Raw genomic sequence first — 15,243 nt, 5'->3', positions numbered from 1 at the left:
AACCTCTGTCACAGAAGGTACCGTGACAGTAACCCCCCCTCCCCCTTCTACGGGTGACCTCCGGGCACCCAGGACCGACTTTATCCAGATTAGCCCTGTGAAAGGCTTTCACAGGGCAACTGGCATTAACGTCGGCCGCTGGAACCCACATTCTCTTCTCTGGACTGGAACGAGATCCTGGAGGGATCTACGGAGAACTTGGGAGTCCATTGTCATGGCAATCTGAAATTCGAGATTACCGTCCACCACGACAGGAGGGGGGGCAGGGAGGACGGCTCAGCAGGTTCGACATATCTCTTCAGTAATGATTTGTGGAAAACATTATGAATCTTTAAAGCCAGGTCATGACGAGAGGCTACAGGGTTAATAATGGCAGAGATATTATATGGACTAGGGTTGTTTTGGGTATCGAATTTTCGATACCCAATTTTGCCTGGTATCGACCTCGATACCGGGATTTGACTTTTTTCAATACTAGGCTTGGCTATTAGGCAGTCTAGTATCAGAGAACATGGAACACGCTGCTGTCAGCGCGCTCCATGTTCTCCTCAGCAGCACAGGGCAGAAGGAAGCAGTCTCTCCCTCCCCCTGTGCCACTGCCACCAATGAGGAGAGAGGGGCGGGCGCACTGCGCCACCAATGAGGAGAGAGGGGCGGGCGCACTGCACCACCAATGAGGAGAGAGGGGCAGGCGCACTGCGCCACCATTGAGGAGAGGGGGGCGGGCGCACTGCGCCACCAATGAGGAGAGAGGGGCGGGCGCACTGCGCCACCAATGAGGAGAGAGGGGCGGGCGCACTGCGCCACCAATGAGGAGAGAGGGGCGGGCGCACTGCGCCACCAATGAGGAGAGAGGGGCGGGCGCACTGCGCCACCAATGAGGAGAGAGGGGCGGGCGCACTGCGCCACCAATGAGGAGAGAGGGGCGGGCGCACTGCGCCACCAATGAGGAGAGAGGGGCGGGCGCACTGCGCCACCAATGAGGAGAGAGGGGCGGGCGCACTGCGCCACCAATGAGGAGAGAGGGGCGGGCGCACTGCGCCACCAATGAGGAGAGAGGGGCGGGCGCACTGCACCACCAATGAGGAGAGAGGGGCAGGCGCACTGCGCCACCATTGAGGAGAGAGGGGCGGGCGCACTGCGCCACCAATGAGGAGAGAGGGGCGGGCGCACTGCACCACCAATGAGGAGAGAGGGGCGGGCGCACTGCGCCACCATTGAGGAGAGAGGGGCGGGCGCACTGCGCCACCAATGAGGAGAGAGGGGCGGGCGCACTGCACCACCAATGAGGAGAGAGGGGCAGGCGCACTGCGCCACCATTGAGGAGAGAGGGGCGGGCGCACTGCGCCACCAATGAGGAGAGAGGGGCGGGCGCACTGCGCCACCAATGAGGAGAGAGGGGCGGGCGCACTGCGCCACCAATGAGGAGAGAGGGGCGGGCGCACTGCGCCACCAATGAGGAGAGAGGGGCGGGCGCACTGCACCACCAATGAGGAGAGAGGGGCGGGCGCACTGCGCCACCAATGAGGAGAGAGGGGCGGGCGCACTGCGCCACCAATGAGGAGAGAGGGGCGGGCGCACTGCGCCACCAATGAGGAGAGAGGGGGCGGGCGCACTGCGCCACCAATGAGGAGAGAGGGGCGGGCGCACTGCGCCACCAATGAGGAGAGAGGGGCGGGCGCACTGCGCCACCAATGAGGAGAGAGGGGCGGGCGCACTGCGCCACCAATGAGGAGAGAGGGGCGGGCGCACTGCGCCACCAATAAGGAGAGAGGGGCGGGCGCACTGCGCCACCAATGAGGAGAGAGGGGCGGGCGCACTGCGCCACCAATGAGGAGAGAGGGGCGGGCGCACTGCGCCACCAATGAGGAGAGAGGGGCGGGCGCACTGCACTACCAATGAAAGTTAACTTTTAAAGGGTTTCTCCGGCCTCAACCTTTTTTGGACTATTACATACTAACCTGTGGAGAAAAGATTATTGGTCACATATCTTCCACAGCGCTGCCGTTCCTGAGATCTGCCTCCCGGTCACGTGGTCCCTACAGATGGCTTTTCTTTGCTTCCGGCCGAAGTCAGTCTTCTTCTCTTCCTTTCTCTAGCAGGAGACGGATTGTCACGAGACCGCCTCCTGCTGGAGAAAGCGGTGGCCGGCAGTCTTCACAGCGCACTAGGCTGAATACTAGTGCACATGTGCAGAACCGCCGGCCGCTCTCTGCAGTGTACAGGCTTCTATGTGAAGTCTGTACTGACTCCTGCAGAGCGCGATGTAAGCGCTGTGCAGGAGTGACAGCATAGCCATCAGCCACAGAGGCTGATCACTATGCTGTGCATGTCACAGGGGCACTGGATGACACCGCTATGGGGGGCACTGCGGATGTCACCGCTATGGGGGGCACTGCGGATGTCACCGCTATGGGGGGCACTGCGGATGTCACCGCTATGGGGGGCACTGCGGATGTCACGTATACCAGAAGTTATCAGTAGACTCCTGCCTACGGTTATTTATGGCGAACTCAGCCAAAGACAAAAAAGAAGACCACTGCTCCTGATTCTCCGAGACAAAACATCTCAGATAAGGCTCCAGATTCTGGTTAGTGCGCTCCGTCTGTCCGTTTGACTGAGGATGAAAGGCCGAAGAGAAGGACAGTTGTACCCCAGACGAGTACAGAACGCCTTCCAGAATCTGGAAACAAATGGAGTCCCCCGATCAGACACCACAGAGGGAATGCCATGTAGCTTCACGATGTTATCGACAAACACTTGTGCAAGAGTTTTAGCATTAGGTAGACCTGGTAATGCTATAAAGTGTGACATCTTGCTGAAGCGACCAACAACCACCAGAATCACAGTTTTCCCTGAAGAATTAGGTAAATCTGTGATAAAGTCCATGGACAAATGAGTCCAAGGTCTGGACAACAGAAGTAGAGATCCTGAAGGCCGAGTATGTGTCACCTTAGCACATGCACAGGTACTACAGGCTGACACATAGTCCTCAACACACTGACGCAACCCCGGCCACCAGAACCTAGAGAGATGAGGTCGGCAGTGGATCTGCTCCCAGGATGTCCTGCGAGAACAGTACAGCGATGTTCCTCGAACGCCTTGTGACGTAATTCAGATGGAACAAACAAATTCCCCGGAGAACAAGAATCCGGTGCGTCTCCCTGAACCTCCAACACCTCTGCCTCCAGGTCGGGATATAGGGCGGGTATAACTACCCCTTCGGACAATATTGGACCGGGATCTTCCAAAAATCATCCCACCCCCCCCAAGGGTTAGGGTTATCAGTAAATTGTGATCAGTAAATACCGTAATGGGATGAACCGCTCCTGCCAACCAATGATGTCATTCCTCAAAAGCCAACTTAATGGCCAGTAACTCTCTGTTACCCACATCGTAATTTCTTTTCTTTAGATAAAAAAAAGCACATGGGCGCCATTTACTGGGTGAAGGATCCTACGACAAGACTGCTCCCACCCCAACCTTGGATGCGTCAACCTCCACAATGAATGACTGAGATACGTCCGGTTGCACCAGAATAGGGGCAGAAGCGAAACATTACTTCATCGCATGAGCGCTTTCAGATTTTCGGGTCAATCTCAGTCCAACACAGTACGGACTTTTTTCGGATCCATACGAAAACCCAAAGATGAGAGTAGGTAACCGAGGAATTGCACTTCAGGGACCGCAAATACACACTTTTTCTCTTCATCTTAGCATACAATTTAGGGTCCATTCACACGTCGTAAGTGTTTTGCGGATTCGCAAAACACGGACACCTGCAATGTGCGATCCGCAATTTGTGGACCGCACATCACAGACACTATAATAGAAAATGCCTTTTCTGGTAAATAGGACATGTTCTATTTTTTCCAGGAATGAAATTGTGGATACCAAAAATGCGGATTCGCATCCGTTCCAGCCCCATTGAAAGTGAATGGGTCCGCAAATTGCGGAACGAATGCGGACCCACATTACGGACGTGTGAATGGACCCTTATTCTACCTTGGGATCTGTAACACTTGTCTCACATGATCCTGATGCGTCTCCATGTCGGGGGAATAAATTAAAATATCATCCAGATGCACCACCACAAACCTGCCCACCAGATGATGAAAGAGGTCATTGATGAAGTGTTGAAAAACTTAGAGAACACCTTGGCACCGACCATCTGAACAAATCTGGGATCACGGACAGTAATGCAATTAAGCTCATGGAAGTCCAAACATGGCCTAAGAGTTTAACGGAAGTCCAGACATGGCCTAAGAGTTCCATCCTTTTTCCTTAACAAAGAAGAACCCTGCAGCCACTGGTGATTTGGATGATCTAATATGACCTTCAGCCAAACTCTCGGCGATATATTCTCGCATGGCAGCTCCTCCAGGTTCAGAAACATTATGCAACCAAGCTCCGGGAATAAGGTTATAATCTTACTCTCGATGTGGGGGTAACTCCTGGTCTCCACTTTCAGAGAATACATCAGCAGAATCAGAAATAAAGGAAGGTACAGCTTAAGTGCTTACAACGGAAAGCGACGCGCTAAAACGGTTGTCCGTGCAATAATCCCTCCAATCCAGAATCTGTCTCGCTGGCCAATCGATGGTAGGATTAGGTCTACTTTACCATGGTAACCCAAGACCACCGGAGCAGGCAGACCCTCCAGCACAAAACACGAGATGGATTCTTGATGAAAATCACCCACCTTTAAACGTCCTGCACAATTTATGATAAACATTTTTGAGTGGAATCAATTGCAAACACCGAAATATTTTTGTCTAATGCATGAATACGAGCAAACTGATCATCAACTAGGTTAACCCCTGCCCCACTGTCAATAAACACCTCGATTCCCACAGCTTTGGACTGTAGCGCCACCTTGGCCGACAGGAGAAATCGGGTACTACCAATAAATGACAAAAATAAGTTTTCTTGAAGAGGGACACAGAACTAGGACTCAAGGCTAGGGAGAGGAAACAAGCAGCAGAGCCGAGAGCGCCGTCCGAAACAAGCAGCAGAGCCGAGAGCGCCGTCCGAAACAAGCTGCAGAGCCGAGAGCGCCGTCCGAAACAAGCTGCAGAGCCGAGAGCGCCGTCCGAAACAAGCAGCAGAGCCGAGAGCGCCGTCCGAAACAAGCAGCAGAGCCGAGAGCGCCGTCCGAAACAAGCAGCAGAGCCGAGAGCGCCGTCCGAAACAAGCAGCAGAGCCGAGAGCGCCGTCCGAAACAAGCAGCAGAGCCGAGAGCGCCGTCCGAAACAAGCAGCAGAGCCGAGAGCGCCGTCCGAAACAAGCAGCAGAGCCGAGAGCGCCGTCCGAAACAAGCAGCAGAGCCGAGAGCGCCGGCCGAAACAAGCAGCAGAGCCGAGAGCGCCGTCCGAAACAAGCAGCAGAGCCGAGAGCGCCGTCCGAAACAAGCAGCAGAGCAGAGAGCGCCGTCCGAAACAAGCAGCAGAGCCGAGAGCGCCGTCCGAAACAAGCAGCAGAGCCGAGAGCGCCGTCCGAAACAAGCAGCAGAGCCGAGAGCGCCGTCCGAAACAAGCAGAGCCGAGAGCGCCGTCCGAAACAAGCAGCAGAGCCGAGAGCGCCGTCCGAAACAAGCAGCAGAGCCGAGAGCGCCGTCCGAAACAAGCAGCAGAGCCGAGAGCGCCGTCCGAAACAAGCAGCAGAGCCGAGAGCGCCGTCCGAAACAAGCAGCAGAGCCGAGAGCGCCGTCCGAAACAAGCAGCAGAGCCGAGAGCGCCGTCCGAAACAAGCAGCAGAGCCGAGAGCGGTGTCCGAAACAACACCCCCTTCTCTCTCAAGTCCCCCCCAGTACACCCCCTCCTCTCTCCAGTCCCCCCCCTTCTCTCTCCAGTCCCCCCCCCCCTTCTCTCTCCAGTCCCCCCCCTTCTCTCTCCAGTCCCCCCCAGTACACCCCCTCTCTCTCCAGTCCCCCCCAGTACACCCCCTCCTCTCTCCAGTCCCCCCCCTTCTCTCTCCAGTCCCCCCCCCTTCTCTCTCCAGTCCCCCCCAGTACACCCCCTCTCTCTCCAGTCCCCCCCAGTACAACCCCCTCCTCTCTCCAGTCCCCCCCCTTCTCTCTCCAGTCCCCCCCCTTCTTCTCTCTCCAGTCCCCCCCCTTCTTCTCTCTCCAGTCCCCCCCCTTCTTCTCTCTCCAGTCCCCCCCCTTCTTCTCTCTCCAGCCCCCCCCCCTCTTCTCTCTCCAGTCCCCCCCCTTCTTCTCTCTCCAGTCCCCCCCCTTCTTCTCTCTCCAGTCCCCCCCCTTCTCTCTCCAGTCCCCCCCCTTCTCTCTCCAGTCCCCCCCCTTCTCTCTCCAGTCCCCCCCAGTACACCCCCTCTCTCTCCAGTCCCCCCCAGTACACCCCCTCCTCTCTCCAGTCCCCCGCCTTCTCTCTCCAGTCCCCCCCCCCTTCTCTCTCCAGTCCCCCCCCCTTCTCTCTCCAGTCCCCCCCCCTTCTCTCTCCAGTCCCCCCCCCCTTCTCTCTCCAGTCCCCCCCCCCTTCTCTCTCCAGTCCCCCCCCCTTTCTCTCTCCAGTCCCCCCAGTACACCCCCCCCCTCTCTCCAGTCCCCCCAGTAAACCCCCCCCTCTCTCCAGTCCCCCCAGTAAACCCCCCCCCCTCTGTCCAGTCCCCCCAGTAAACCCCCCCCCTCTGTCCAGTCCCCCCAGTACACCCCCCCTTCTCTCTCCAGTCCCCCCAGTACACCCCCCCTTCTCTCTCCAGTCCCCCCAGTACACCCCCCCCTCTCTCCAGTCCCCCCAGTAAACCCCCCCCCCCTGTCCAGTCCCCCCAGTAAACCCCCCCCCTCTGTCCAGTCCCCCCAGTACACCCCCCCTTCTCTGTCCAGTCCCCCCAGTACACCCCCCCTCTCTCCAGTCCCCCCAGTAAACCCCCCCCTCTGTCCAGTCCCCCCTTCTCTCTCCAGTCCCCCCAGTACACCCCCCCTTCTCTCTCCAGTCCCCCCAGTACACCCCCTCCTCTCTCCAGTCCCCCCAGTACACCCCCCCTTCTCTCTCCAGTCCCCCCCCTTCTCTCTCCAGTCCCCCCCAGTACACCCCCTCCTCTCTCCAGTCCCCCCAGTACACCCCCCCTTCTCTCTCCAGTCCCCCAGTACACCCCCTCCTCTCTCCAGTCCCCCCCAGTACACCCCCTCCTCTCTCCAGTCCCCCCAGTACACCCCCTTCTCTCTCCAGTCCCCCCAGTACACCCCCTCCTCTCTCCAGTCCCCCCAGTACACCCCCCCCTTCTCTCTCCAGTCCCCCCAGTACACCCCCCCTTCTCTCTCCAGTCCCCCCCCTTCTCTCTCCAGTCCCCCCCAGTACACCCCCTCCTCTCTCCAGTCCCCCCCAATACACCCCCTTCTCTCTCCAGTCCCCCCAGTACACCCCCCCCTTCTCTCTCCAGTCCCCCCAGTACACCCCCCCTTCTCTCTCCAGTCCCCCCAGTACACCCCCCCCCCTTCTCTCTCCAGTCCCCCCAGTACACCCCCCCTTCTCTCTCCAGTCCCACCAGTACACCCCCCCTTCTCTCTCCAGTCCCACCAGTACACCCCCCCTTCTCTCTCCAGTCCCACCAGTACACCCCCCCTTCTCTCTCCAGTCCCCCCAGTACACCCCCCCCTTCTCTCTCCAGTCCCCCCCTTCTCTCTCCAGTCCCCCCCAGTACACCCCCTCCTCTCTCCAGTCCCCCCAGTACACCCCCCCCCTTCTCTCTCCAGTCCCCCCAGTACACCCCCTCCTCTCTCCAGTCCCCCCCAGTACACCCCCCCCCTTCTCTCTCCAGTCCCCCCCAGTACACCCCCCCTTCTCTCTCCAGTGCCCCCAGTACACCCCCTCCTCTCTCCAGTCCCCCCCTCCTCTCTCTCCAGTCCCCCCAGTACACCCCCTCCTCTCTCCAGTCCCCCCAGTACACCCCCCCTCCTCTCTCTCCAGTCCCCCCAGTACACCCCCTCCTCTCTCCAGTCCCCCCAGTACACCCCCCCCTTCTCTCTCCAGTCCCCCCAGTACACCCCCCTCCTCTCTCCAGTCCCCCCTCTTCTCTCTCCAGTCCCCCCCAGTACACCCCCTCCTCTCTCCAGTCCCCCCCAGTACACCCCCTCCTCTCTCCAGTCCCCCCAGTACACCCCCTCCTCTCTCCAGTCCCCCCAGTACACCCCCTCCTCTCTCCAGTCCCCCCAGTACACCCCCTCCTCTCTCCAGTCCCCCCAGTACACCCCCTCCTCTCTCCAGTCCCCCCAGTACACCCCCCCCCTTCTCTCTCCAGTCCCCCCAGTACACCCCCCCCTTCTCTCTCCAGTCCCCCCAGTACACCCCCCCTTTTCTCTCCAGTCCCACCAGTACACCCCCCCTTCTCTCTCCAGTCCCCCCAGTACACCCCCCCCCTTCTCTCTCCAGTCCCACCAGTACACCCCCCCCCCTCTCTCCAGTCCCCCCAGTACAACCCCTCCTCTCTCCAGTCCCCCCAGTACAACCCCTCCTCTCTCCAGTCCCCCCAGTACACCCCCCCCTTCTCTCTCCAGTCCCCCCAGTACACCCCCCCCTTCTCTCTCCAGTCCCCCCAGTACACCCCCCCCTTCTCTCTCCAGTCCCACCAGTACACCCCCCCCCTTCTCTCTCCAGTCCCACCAGTACACCCCCCCTTCTCTCTCCAGTCCCCCCAGTACACCCCCCCTTCTCTCTCCAGTCCCCCCAGTACACCCCCCCCCCTTCTCTCTCCAGTCCCCCCCTTCTCTCTCCAGTCCCCCCAGTACACCCCCTCCTCTCTCCAGTCCCCCCAGTACACCCCCCCTTCTCTCTCCAGTCCCCCCAGTACACCCCCCCTTCTCTCTCCAGTCCCCCCAGTACACCCCCTCCTCTCTCCAGTCCCCCCCAGTACACCCCCCCTTCTCTCTCCAGTCCCCCCAGTACACCCCCTCCTCTCTCCAGTCCCCCCCAGTACACCCCCTCCTCTCTCCAGTCCCCCCCAGTACACCCCCTCCTCTCTCCAGTCCCCCCCAGTACACCCCCTCCTCTCTCTCCAGTCCCCCCCCAGTACACCCCCCCTTCTCTCTCCAGTCCCCCCTGTACACCCCCCCTTCTCTCTCCAGTGCCCCCAGTACACCCCCTCCTCTCTCCAGTCCCCCCCAGTACACCCCCTCCTCTCTCTCCAGTCCCCCCCAGTACACCCCCCCTTCTCTCTCCAGTCCCCCCCAGTACACCCCCCCTTCTCTCTCCAGTCCCCCCAGTACACCCCCCCTTCTCTCTCCAGTGCCCCCAGTACACCCCCTCCTCTCTCCAGTCCCCCCCAGTACACCCCCTCCTCTCTCTCCAGTCCCCCCCAGTACACCCCCCCTTCTCTCTCCAGTCCCCCCAGTACACCCCCCCTTCTCTCTCCAGTGCCCCCAGTACACCCCCTCCTCTCTCCAGTCCCCCCCAGTACACCCCCTCCTCTCTCTCCAGTCCCCCCAGTACACCCCCTCCTCTCTCCAGTCCCCCAGTACACCCCCTCCTCTCTCCAGTCCCCCCAGTACACCCCCTCCTCTCTCCAGTCCCCCCAGTACACCCCCTCCTCTCTCCAGTCCCTCCAGTACACCCCCTCCTCTCTCCAGTCCCCCCAGTACACCCCCTCCTCTCTCCAGTCCCCCCAGTACACCCCCTCCTCTCTCCAGTCCCCCCAGTACACCCCCCCCCTTCTCTCTCCAGTCCCCCCAGTACACCCCCCCCTTCTCTCTCCAGTCCCCCCAGTACACCCCCCCTTTTCTCTCCAGTCCCACCAGTACACCCCCCCTTCTCTCTCCAGTCCCCCCAGTACACCCCCCCCCTTCTCTCTCCAGTCCCACCAGTACACCCCCCCTCCTCTCTCCAGTCCCCCCAGTACAACCCCTCCTCTCTCCAGTCCCCCCAGTACAACCCCTCCTCTCTCCAGTCCCCCCAGTACACCCCCCCCTTCTCTCTCCAGTCCCCCCAGTACACCCCCCCCTTCTCTCTCCAGTCCCCCCAGTACACCCCCCCCTTCTCTCTCCAGTCCCACCAGTACACCCCCCCCCTTCTCTCTCCAGTCCCACCAGTACACCCCCCCTTCTCTCTCCAGTCCCCCCAGTACACCCCCCCTTCTCTCTCCAGTCCCCCCAGTACACCCCCCCCCCTTCTCTCTCCAGTCCCCCCCTTCTCTCTCCAGTCCCCCCCAGTACACCCCCTCCTCTCTCCAGTCCCCCCAGTACACCCCCCCTTCTCTCTCCAGTCCCCCCAGTACACCCCCCCTTCTCTCTCCAGTCCCCCCAGTACACCCCCTCCTCTCTCCAGTCCCCCCCAGTACACCCCCCCTTCTCTCTCCAGTCCCCCCAGTACACCCCCTCCTCTCTCCAGTCCCCCCAGTACACCCCCTCCTCTCTCCAGTCCCCCCCAGTACACCCCCTCCTCTCTCCAGTCCCCCCCAGTACACCCCCTCCTCTCTCTCCAGTCCCCCCCCAGTACACCCCCCCTTCTCTCTCCAGTCCCCCCTGTACACCCCCCCCTTCTCTCTCCAGTGCCCCCAGTACACCCCCTCCTCTCTCCAGTCCCCCCCAGTACACCCCCTCCTCTCTCTCCAGTCCCCCCCAGTACACCCCCCCTTCTCTCTCCAGTCCCCCCCAGTACACCCCCCCCTTCTCTCTCCAGTCCCCCCAGTACACCCCCCCTTCTCTCTCCAGTGCCCCCAGTACACCCCCTCCTCTCTCCAGTCCCCCCCAGTACACCCCCTCCTCTCTCTCCAGTCCCCCCCAGTACACCCCCCCTTCTCTCTCCAGTCCCCCCAGTACACCCCCCCCTTCTCTCTCCAGTGCCCCCAGTACACCCCCTCCTCTCTCCAGTCCCCCCCAGTACACCCCCTCCTCTCTCTCCAGTCCCCCCAGTACACCCCCTCCTCTCTCCAGTCCCCCAGTACACCCCCTCCTCTCTCCAGTCCCCCCAGTACACCCCCTCCTCTCTCCAGTCCCCCCAGTACACCCCCTCCTCTCTCCAGTCCCTCCAGTACACACCCTCCTCTCTCCAGTCCCCCCAGTACACCCCCTCCTCTCTCCAGTCCCCCCAGTACACCCCCTCCTCTCTCCTGTCCCCCGGATTACCGCCTTTTCTCCACTCACCAGCGTCTCCTGTGCCGTCACGTGATCTCCCCCTCCCCCCGCACACCCGAGGATCACGTGACTCCCGAGGCCTCGTTTAACATCAAAGTGGAGCAGCAGAGCCGAGGGCGCTGTCCTGGAGCAGCAGAGCCGAGGGCGCTGTCCTGGAGCAGCAGAGCCGAGGGCGCTGTCCTGGAGCAGCAGAGCCGAGGGCGCTGTCCTGGAGCAGCAGAGCCGAGGGCGCTGTCCTGGAGCAGCAGAGCCGATAGGTCTATCCTGGAGCAGCAGAGCCGAGGGCGCTGTCCTGGAGCAGCAGAGCCGAGGGCGCTGTCCTGGAGCAGCAGAGCCGAGGGCGCTGTCCTGGAGCAGCAGAGCCGAGAGCGCTGTCCTGGAGCAGCAGAGCCGAGAGCGCTGTCCTGGAGCAGCAGAGCCGAGGGCGCTGTCCTGGAGCAGCAGAGCCGAGGGCGCTGTCCTGGAGCAGCAGAGCCGAGGGCGCTGTCCTGGAGCAGCAGAGCCGGGGGCGCTGTCCTGGAGCAGCAGATCCGGGGGCGCTGTCCTGGAGCAGCAGAGCCGGGGGCGCTGTCCTGGAGCAGCAGAGCCGGGGGCGCTGTCCTGGAGCAGCAGAGCCGAGGGCGCTGTCCTGGAGCAGCAGAGCCGAGGGCGCTGTCCTGGAGCAGCAGAGCCGAGGGCGCTGTCCTGGAGCAGCAGAGCCGAGGGCGCTGTCCTGGAGCAGCAGAGCCGAGGGCGCTGTCCTGGAGCAGCAGAGCCGAGGGCGCTGTCCTGGAGCAGCAGAGCCGAGGGCGCTGTCCTGGAGCAGCAGAGCCGAGGGCGCTGTCCTGGAGCAGCAGAGCCGAGGGCGCTGTCCTGGAGCAGCAGAGCCGAGGGCGCTGTCCTGGAGCAGCAGAGCCGATAGGTCTATCCTGGAGCAGCAGAGCCGAGGGCGCTGTCCTGGAGCAGCAGAGCCGAGGGGCGCTGTCCTGGAGCAGCAGAGCCGAGGGCGCTGTCCTGGAGCAGCAGAGCCGATAGGTCTATCCTGGAGCAGCAGAGCCGAGGGCGCTGTCCTGGAGCAGCAGAGCCGAGGGCGCTGTCCTGGAGCAGCAGAGCCGAGGGCGCTGTCCTGGAGCAGCAGAGCCGAGGGCGCTGTCCTGGAGCAGCAGAGCCGATGGGTCTCTCCTGGAGCAGCAGAGCCGAGAGCGCTGTCCTGGAGCAGCAGAGCCGAGGGGCGCTCACCTGTCTTCAGTCTCCTCTTCTCCCAGCTCCTCCTAGGTGTAAGGTGAAGGGGCGCTCACCTGTCTTCAGTCTCCTCTTCTCCCAGCTCCTCCTAGGTGTAAGGTGAAGGGGCGGTCATCTGTCTTCAGTCTCCTCTTCTCCTAGGTATTAGGTGAAGGGGCGCTCACCTGTCTTCAGTCTCCTCTTCTCCTAGGTGTAAGGTGAAGGGGCGCTCACCTGTCTTCAGTCTCCTCTTCTCCTAGGTGTAAGGTGAAGGGGCGCTCACCTGTCTTCCGTCTCCTCTTCTCCTAGGTGTAAGGTGAAGGGGCGCTCACCTGTCTTCAGTCTCCTCTTCTCCCAGCTCCTCCTAGGTGTAAGGTGAAGGGGCGCTCACCTGTCTTCAGTCTCCTCTTCTCCTAGGTGTAAGGTGAAGGGGCGCTCACCTGTCTTCAGTCTCCTCTTCTCCTAGGTGTAAGGTGAAGGGGCGCTCACCTGTCTTCAGTCTCCTCTTCTCCTAGATGTAAGGTGAAGGGGCGCTCACCTGTCTTCAGTCTCCTCTTCTTTTAGCTCCTCCTAGGTGTAAGGTGAAGGGGCGCTCACCTGTCTTCCGTCTCCTCTTCTCCTAGGTGTAAGGTGAAGGGGCGCTCACCTGTCTTCAGTCTCCTCTTCTCCTAGGTGTAAGGTGAAGGGGCGCTCACCTGTCTTCAGTCTCCTCTACTCTCAGCTCCTCCTGGTGTAAGGTGAAGGGACGCTCACCTGTCTTCAGTTTCCTCTTCTCTCAGCTCCTCCTAGGTGTAAGGTGAAGGGGCGCTCACCTGTCTTCAGTCTCCTCTTCTCTCAGCTCCTCCTAGGTGTAAGGTGAAGGGGCGCTCACCTGTCTTCAGTCTCCTCTTCTCCCAGCTCCTCCTAGGTGTTAGGTGAAGGGGCGCTCACCTGTCTTCAGTCTCCTCTTCTTTTAGCTCCTCCTAGGTGTTAGGTGAAGGGGCGCTAACCTGTCTTCAGTCTCCTCTTCTCCTAGGTGTAAGGTGAAGGGGCGCTCACCTGTCTTCAGTCTCCTCTTCTCCCAGCTCCTCCTAGGTATTAGGTGAAGGGGCGCTCACCTGTCTTCAGTCTCCTCTTCTCCTAGGTGTAAGGTGAAGGGGCGCTCACCTGTCTTCCGTCTCCTCTTCTCCTAGGTGTAAGGTGAAGGGGCGCTCACCTGTCTTCAGTCTCCTCTTCTCCTAGGTGTAAGGTGAAGGGGCGCTCACCTGTCTTCAGTCTCCTCTTCTCCTAGGTGTAAGGTGAAGGGGCGCTCACCTGTCTTCAGTCTCCTCTTCTCCTAGGTGTTAGGTGAAGGGGCGCTCACCTGTCTTCAGTCTCCTCTTCTCCCAGCTCCTCCTAGGTGTAAGGTGAAGGGGCGCTCACCTGTCTTCAGTCTCCTCTTCTCCTAGATGTAAGGTGAAGGGGCGCTCACCTGTCTTCAGTCTCCTCTTCTTTTAGCTCCTCCTAGGTGTAAGGTGAAGGGGCGCTCACCTGTCTTCAGTCTCCTCTTCTCCGAGCTCCTAGGTGTAAGGTGAAGGGGCGCTCACCTGTCTTCCGTCTCCTCTTCTCCTAGGTGTAAGGTGAAGGGGCGCTCACCTGTCTTCAGTCTCCTCTTCTCCTAGGTGTAAGGTGAAGGGGCGCTCACCTGTCTTCAGTCTCCTCTACTCTCAGCTCCTCCTAGGTGTAAGGTGAAGGGGCGGTCATCTGTCTTCAGTCTCCTCTTCTCCTAGGTGTAAGGTGAAGGGGCGCTCACCTGTCTTCAGTCTCCTCTACTCTCAGCTCCTCCTGGTGTAAGGTGAAGGGACGCTCACCTGTCTTCAGTCTCCTCTTCTCCTAGGTGTAAGGTGAAGGGGCGCTCACCTGTCTTCAGTCTCCTCTTCTCCCAGCTCCTCCTGGTGTAAGGTGAAGGGGCGCTCACCTGTCTTCAGTCTCCTCTTCTCCTAGGTGTAAGGTGAAGGGACGCTCACCTGTCTTCAGTCTCCTCTTCTCTCAGCTCCTAGGTGTAAGGTGAAGGGGCGCTCACCTGTCTTCAGTCTCCTCTTCTCCTAGGTGTAAGGTGAAGGGGCGCTCACCTGTCTTCAGTCTCCTCTTCTCTCAGCTCCTCCTAGGTGTAAGGTGAAGGGGCGCTCACCTGTCTTCCGTCTCCTCTTCTCCTAGGTGTAAGGTGAGGGGGCGCTCACCTGTCTTCAGTCTCCTCTTCTCCTAGGTGTAAGGTGAAGGGGCGCTCACCTGTCTTCAGTCTCCTCTTCTCCTAGGTGTAAGGTGAAGGGGCGCTCACCTGTCTTCAGTCTCCTCTACTCTCAGCTCCTCCTGGTGTAAGGTGAAGGGGCGCTCACCTGTCTTCAGTCTCCTCTTCTCCTAGGTGTAAGGTGAAGGGGCGCTCACCTGTCTTCAGTCTCCTCTACTCTCAGCTCCTCCTGGTGTAAGGTGAAGGGACGCTCACCTGTCTTCAGTCTCCTCTACTCTCAGCTCCTCCTGGTGTAAGGTGAAGGGGCGCTCACCTGTCTTCAGTCTCCTCTTCTCTCAGCTCCTAGGTGTAAGGTGAAGGGGCGCTCACCTGTCTTCAGTCTCCTCTTCTCCTAGGTGTAAGGTGAAGGGGCGCTCACCTGTCTTCAGTCTCCTCTTCTCCTAGGTGTAAGGTGAAGGGGCGCTCACCTGTCTTCAGTCTCCTCTTCTCCGAGCTCCTCCTAGGTGTAAGGTGAAGGGGCGCTCACCTGTCTTCAGTCTCCTCTTCTCCTAGGTGTAAGGTGAAGGGGCGCTCACCTGTCTTCAGTCTCCTCTTCTCCTAGGTGTAAGGTGAAGGGGCGCTCACCTGTCTTCAGTCTCCTCTTCTCCTAGGTATTAGGTGAAGGGGCGCTCACCTGTCTTCAGTCTCCTCTTCTCTCAGCTCCTCCTAGGTGTAAGGTGAAGGGGCGCTCACCTGTCTTCAGTCTCCTCTT

At 60.3% G+C, this 15,243-nt stretch overlaps 1 protein-coding gene and 1 long non-coding RNA gene across 4 annotated transcripts in view; both read right to left on the bottom strand.

Annotated features, from left to right (window-relative positions):
- The window catches only part of LOC120986695 (thialysine N-epsilon-acetyltransferase-like), a 29,331-nt gene extending 18,092 nt beyond the window's left edge, over window positions 1-11,239 (bottom strand). For both annotated transcript variants that reach the window (XM_040415373.1, XM_040415374.1), the window contains exon 1: window positions 11,096-11,239. The gene's annotated coding sequence lies outside the window, so the exon portion shown is untranslated. The remainder of the gene's footprint in view (window positions 1-11,095) is intronic.
- Window positions 11,240-13,842: 2,603 nt separating this feature from the next.
- LOC120986694 lies at window positions 13,843-15,128 on the bottom strand. 2 transcript variants are annotated; one of them, XR_005775753.1, is made up of 5 exons: window positions 15,068-15,128; window positions 14,641-14,689; window positions 14,534-14,582; window positions 14,116-14,164; window positions 13,843-13,949 (listed from the first exon to the last, which is right to left on the bottom strand). It is a non-coding gene; the product is annotated as an uncharacterized LOC120986694 (long non-coding RNA). The 2 variants fall into 2 exon arrangements; XR_005775752.1 differs by lacking the exon at window positions 15,068-15,128 and having other exon boundaries at window positions 14,641-14,759.
- Between the last annotated feature and the right edge of the window lie 115 nt (window positions 15,129-15,243).

The sequence above is a fragment of the Bufo bufo genome, chromosome 1 (assembly GCF_905171765.1).
Source record: "Bufo bufo chromosome 1, aBufBuf1.1, whole genome shotgun sequence".
NCBI classification, from domain to species: Eukaryota; Metazoa; Chordata; class Amphibia; order Anura; family Bufonidae; genus Bufo; species Bufo bufo.
The sequence above is the reverse complement of the archived record's forward strand: the minus strand, read 5'-3'. Positions and strand labels throughout refer to the sequence as shown.